Source organism: Littorina saxatilis, linkage group LG4, assembly GCF_037325665.1.
Source record: "Littorina saxatilis isolate snail1 linkage group LG4, US_GU_Lsax_2.0, whole genome shotgun sequence".
Lineage (NCBI taxonomy): Eukaryota > Metazoa > Mollusca > Gastropoda > Littorinimorpha > Littorinidae > Littorina > Littorina saxatilis.
In genome coordinates this window covers 48,531,661-48,538,145 of record NC_090248.1, presented here as the reverse complement: position 1 = coordinate 48,538,145, position 6,485 = coordinate 48,531,661, and the positions used below count along the sequence as shown (strand labels likewise).

General features: G+C 37.9%; 1 protein-coding gene across 5 annotated transcripts in view; it reads left to right on the top strand.

Annotated features, from left to right (window-relative positions):
* Positions 1–6,485, top strand: part of LOC138964953 (ras-like GTP-binding protein rhoA) — a 38,216-nt gene that overhangs the window by 13,045 nt on the left and 18,686 nt on the right. For 4 of the 5 annotated variants that reach the window (XM_070337035.1, XM_070337036.1, XM_070337038.1 and 1 more), the window contains exon 3: positions 1–1,586. This exon is cut by the window's left edge and continues 716 nt beyond it. The exons of the other annotated variant lie outside the window; for it this stretch is intronic. The gene's annotated coding sequence lies outside the window, so the exon portion shown is untranslated. Of the gene's footprint in view, positions 1,587–6,485 lie in introns of those variants that run through there. 5 annotated transcript variants of the gene reach the window in all.

Genomic DNA, 6,485 nt, shown 5'->3' with positions numbered 1-6,485 from the left:
CTCATGTTTCGTTGTTCAGAGTTATTATTTGGGATTCGATCATGTTTTCATGCTGTTGTGTGTATATTTGGTGAGATAACTCCCGCAGCTGAAAACATTACCAGAATGTTCACGTAAGAGGAATCAGGTTTCTTTTGCACATAAGAAAATGATAACGAGTTTTGCGTTTGGGTGATTTTTCAGAACTAGTGCGTGCAGAAATGTCACACATAATATTCAATTTAAGCCATTCATAACAGTCCTATATTCGATCCAAAAGTACATGTTCCACCGTGATACGATTCAGAAATTGTGTGTGAGATCTGTCTAAAATTTACCCCAACCAGGTGTTTGAAGCTTTTTTTCTTTCTTTTTTTAATTTTGTTTAATGTTAGAGAAGTAGAAGTAGTTTTACTTATTGTATTGATGCTAGCTCTCGGCAAAACAAATGACTTCGAGGTAACGGTTCAGTATCAATCAGGGCATGCTCTGTCTTTTTGTGTGTAGCAACTGCTTGTTTGAAACAATTCTTTACACTACGTGGCATATGCACTTTTACAAGTAGATAATTTTTAACTCGAGAACTAAACCTTCTCTTCCTGAGATGACCAAGAAAAGAATCTGGTGTTCTGGGAATCCTAGAAGACGCTGTACGTACTCTAACCGGGACAGTCGTAACTTTTCAGGACCACTGTATCTGTGATACACAAAGATTTAAATTCACAGCACAAAGAACTGGCATTCCAAAATGTATGTTTTGTTTTCTGTATAGTAATGGCTGAGTTGTCAATGTGATCTTTGTTAATTCGTCCATCCGAGTTCTGAGACTGAGACTTGGCTCATAATCCAAGTGTGAAAGTGCTCCTGACGTTTTATACTTGTCATTGTATTCATGCAATCGTGCCTTTTATCCAGAAATGGTTAATCTTCACGTGTGAGAGTTTTCTTAATCGGATGTGATTGGTTTCAATGTGTGTGTGGTGTGAAAAGTGAGATAGATGTGTGTGTGTGTGTGTGTGTGTGTGTGTGTGTGTGTGTGTGTGTGTGTGTGTGTGTGTGAAAAAGCTACGTTCAGATGTTCATTATATAGAGATGGAAGCACGATACTTATATGATAACTGAGGACTAGACGATGTTCGGAATTTTTTCTGATTATGTGCTTTACATGCAGGATGTACTTTCAAGTGTTGACAGATTGTTATTAAAACACTGTTGTTCTTTGAAGAATGTGAACCCATCATTCAGTTTGCATGTGTAAACAAAAGACATCACATATGCCAGCAGATCATGACAAAGCTTCACATTGCAGCAATATCAACACTAAGTAAAAAAAATATAACCGGATACACACTGTGCACACGCATGTCATGGTTGCCGCGACAGGAAAATCCTTGATGTATTCCAGAAACTGTGAAATCAGGATGTAGAAAAATATGTATGTGTGGTGAGTGTGAATGGTGGATGCATTATGTTGCTCAGTAAATGTGTGGAGTATAGAACGTAAAATGCAGCATATGACGAATGTTTGGTTGTATTGAATTGACGAAGTGAACTAATTGTCTTTTGTACTATTTTCGTAATTTATATAAAAATATAATCCAGCTTATGATGTCTGTTGTGTTCCATGGTATGTTTGCGGTTCAAATCTGCTGCAGAATTGTAGCTGTCAGCTCTTGTCAATGTCGAGAGAGAGAGAGAGAGAGAGAGAGAGAGAGAGAGAGAGAGAGAGAGAGAGAGAGAGAGAGAGAAAACATATGAATGTCGAAGTACACGTACACTCATATTCAGACAACAAAAGAGTGCGTGCTTGTGTGCGTTAAATGGTAACAAATAAATGGTAACAAATAAAAGGAATTCTAACTAAAATCGATCGATACATAAATGTTATTAGTAATTTTGACTAAATTATAACATTTTACAAAGATCGAGACAGTTATTTGTCACCTCGACCGCTAGCGCAGTCTTGGAGGAACACTAACTGTCTCAATCAGTGAAAATGTCATATTTTGGGCAAAAAAACAAATAACGTATGTTTGGACAGGTGTTTAGTTATAGGTACAGAGGCGAGTCTTGCACGCCTTCCCTGTTCCTTTTTCGTGTACTTCGTCTTCCTCTGACAACAGTGATACTTGTTTTATTTTTTTGTAAACGGGATTTTACCTTCTAAAATCCAAAAGGTTACGTTTGCTAGATCGATTCTTACTCGACAGTACCCTAACCAGCATATTTTACGATGAACAATTGGGATTCCAATGCGGATATGCCGAAGAGAGTCTGTCCGACATCTATTTACGTTCATTTAATAAATTACCACAGCTATTCGTCGCTATCGAGTAAAATCATCGCATGCACGGCCTACAGTGAACGCTCTTTAGTCCTTTTTAGGTCACGTTCGTCAGAATTTCCAAAGATTCTTAGAGACGTACAACTTGAAACTTTAAAACCGTGTGAACAAGTCCAAGGGAGAAACTCAGGGACTAATTTAATTAAGAAAGGAGTTGTGCCCTTTGCCTTGGAAAGTGATTGGCAATGATATACTTTCGTATTTGCCGCAGTGCAGTATGTTCTTTTCCTGTTTGTTGACTCCAATTCTTTACAGTTGTATATTAATTATATTTAATTTTTCACCGCCTTCTGTTGATCGATTGATTGATTGATAGATTGTCAATCTGCGGTCACATAACAAATCATGCAGTGGTGTTTTTTTCAAATGTACATCCGGGTATGTCTCCCTGGACCAAATCGTTACCTTTTAAAGAAGATCAAGATTTTTAACATAATTTGAAGCAGCAAGTGTGAAAAGACATGATTTTGTTTGTTAAACCTCCTTAATTATACAGTGATCGATAGACCTGAATGTAAATAATTTTAAAAACGGAAACTGGCGTGTGAAATTTGAAAGGAAACAAACTTACATTGGTCTCGCATAGCAATATGAGTTGAAGGGACGTTACAAAACCACCACCATCGACATGTACATGCGTGTTTATTGAAGTAGTAATTAAAGAGATACAAAGGACCAACAAAACTGTCCTTCATTGCCCCAAGAGTTATACAGTTCGGTTTGAGGGTTGTAATTATGTCACCACACACCAGGAAAACCTTGCAATAAGCGTTTGATCGCACGGTGGGGAGGGGGGGGGATAACCCGATGACACTATACACGGGTAATGCCTTAACATTGGTCTTGAAAATTCCAATATCAAATGTAAATGCTGTGTCGGGTGGTCTTTCGAGACGGTGTGTATTCTCAGATGGACACTGTGTTGATTTAGGCTGTGAAATGCGATTTAGTCGCGTACAGCATGGATTGTGCTAGCGTTCCCTACATTACATATTTAAACAGCTGAATCCAACGGGTTTTGTCGGCTACGACAAATGCGTACCAACCACCAGGACTAACAACCTGAAAAAGTCGGGCCTCTTGAAACTGAAGAGTTTGGTTTAAGAGAATTGCTCGCCGGTTAAATTTTATTTGATGAATTCGCATAGTAACGAAGCATTTTTGAGCAAATCATTGCTTTCGTTTCTAAATTACAACATAGCGAATATCCAATTCGCCATTAAACATTCTAACAGTGGCTCCCTAGATAGTATACCTTTAACGTTTGACACATTGGACTAGCTTTAAGTGCCGTTTTTGTATTTTAGAGGTCTGATATTCATGATTTCTTTGAATTCATTCAAGAGAAGTTTGTTGAAGAATGTTATGGGTATCAGTTTTCCGTTTAACAAGCACTGACATGTCCAAAAAGGAAAGAGATACAAACCCTTGTCTGAACGACAGTCAGTTTAGGAATGTGGCCGTCATCATTATTTCAGTGCTAGGTTTATTACCTTCTAAGAACGATTAGCATCTGAATTGAAGCACGTACTTGTCATTGAATCACTAATTGAATTACTTGGTGTGGATATTATTATTGATCCTCAATTAGTTTAACAGCAGTGTGATAACCGAACAGGCAGCATAAACGGCAAGCATGATTCTCTTTTTTCACTGAGATACAACAGTAAACATTCTTTTAACTGATTCTTTCTTCACGAATAAACTACGTGTGTTGTTTATTTGAGTGCAGAAAACCGTTCGAGCTCTTGTTTGAAGTGAGGACAGATTAAGCTACGATTCCTGAAACAGTGACTGCTTGTGCTGCGACTCAGCATCATTGCAGGTTTTTTTGGTGAGTTGTGAGTTGCAACATTACGTCTAAACTGGGTTTTCGTTCTGTCAGAGACCATTTCTTTGTTTGAGTAAACGATGCATCTAATTATCTACGAGGAACACAAATTGTATATTGGAGACAACGTCCGACCTGCTTGCCGAAAAGCTCACAGCTTTGATCGATAATGTTCAATCAAATCAAACTGTGCTTAAATAGAAGTGGCAGAGCGAGAAACGTGCCAAGTGGTATTGATTTGCAATGGAATGAGACCTCACACGAACCTCACACAGGTAAAAGTAATACAGTTGTTCAGGCGGTGAAATGTCTGCTGACTACCTTTGAAATAGTCTTTAATATTATTTGTGCTTGTGTATATTCTCGTGTTCTCTTTGTATTCTGAAGATATCGAGAAGGTTACATATAATGATCATCTATCGTTGATTTGTTTAGCGAAAACTACCAGTGTGACCCCACACTGAGGGGGTATTTTACACACTAAATTAGGAATGCTTTAGTAATGATTAAAACGACTCATTAAAACAAAAGATCATTTCCATTACACATAACAGTAAGGGAATACTATTTAACAAATTAAACCAAAAGTTTACACAATTATCAAAGCAATCTTTTATGTCATGAATAATGTTGAACAGGCCAATAGAACATTCTTGTCCATTAAAACAAAAAGTCGCGTGAAGCGATATAAAAATATTTAGTCAATCTATCGACATCAAACTAAAAGATCAACACCAAAAAAACAGTCATCGCCGAGACTCTATTTAGATAGTCTCGACTAACCACACCCGAAGACCGGGACTGGTCATGCTCGTCTTCGCGAAGCATGTGAACATTATAAGATGTTTGATGGGTTGTTGACAGAATAGCTTTTTTGTCGTCCGAGGGGGAGCATATCGTCTTTTGTTTCATATTTATTGACCAAGGCCGAAGGCCGCGGTCAATAAATATGAAACAAAAGTCGATATGCCCCCCGAGGACCGACAAAAAAAGCTGGTCTGACAACAAACCACCAAACATAGTTTTTGTCATCATTTTGGTAGTGAGAAAATAAGATAACAATCAACACAGGGAGCCATGCTTTGAAACACGGGTTCCGTGCTGATAACCACACGAGTTCCGTGCGGGTAACCACTGGCAATCAAAGCTGGCGTGTGAAAGCAACTTTCTGTATTTTTGAGTTCATAAAATGTTGGGATGAATATGTCAGGTTTCAGGATGCACAGTTCGGTTTGTTCATCTCGGTATTCCACTCCCTCGGCTTTCAGTTGTGAGTATTAAGCTTAGTAATCGAATGTGGAAGCTACGTTGGGTCAAAGGTCACAGAAGATTTGCGTCGTGCAGCGAAGGAAATAAAAGAATAGCCTACCTCTTTGTTTTTCATTAGACCTGTCAATCTGCTTGCTCGGCTTTGTGAGATGTTTGCATATATTGTTGCTATTTTCTTTGCTTTTATCATTATTTCTTATTTGTGCTTCGTTTATCGATACGTCTTGTGCACGGGTTAAAATGTGTGTGTCAGGGGTCAATTGGTTTGACTTGATACACGCACTCCATGACTTTGTAAGAAGACATAACATATCGGTAGGTTTCATTTGTTTGTGATGAATTTATTGAAGTAGTTTTGTTTTTTTGTTTACTTTTACCAGTTTGCCAGTTGGTTTTTGGAACTTTGCAAAGCAGGGTCGTGTCGTCTGTTTAGGTCTGGGGAAACGCCAATGAAAAGAGCCGAAGAATCCTCGAGCGTTTCTATTGGGTTTGCTTTTGATTATCCATGTAATAGGGCTTCCTGCAACTATGGTAACCGGGGATTTATTCCCCGGGGAACATGAGATTTATTTCCCAGGTGCTTGTGAATGAAAACTCGTGAAAATGATGACAAAGTCTTTTACTTACTTAAACTTTTATTTTGTAATTCTGAGCACATTTGTCGAGTAAACATGACATATCTATATATTTTTAGATCTGGAGAAGATGAGGAATACAATGCAATCGTTTTTAAATCTGTTAGTGAAAATTAGATTTTAATGACACCTTTAATGAGTAAACAAATTAACACATTTTTTAAGCTGCCTAGCTGAAATTCAATCCCATAGTCCGGACTTCGTCGAAGATTGCTTAACCAAAACCATTTCGATTGATAAATGAGGGCGTGACAGTGTCGCCTCAACTTTCACAAAAAGTCGGATATGACGTCATCAAAGACATTTATAAAAAAAAGAAAAAAAAAGAATCTTCTGGGGATATCATACCCAGAAACTCTCATGTAAAGTTTCATGAATCAATCAATCAATCAATATGAGGCTTATATCGCGCGTATTCCGTGGGTAC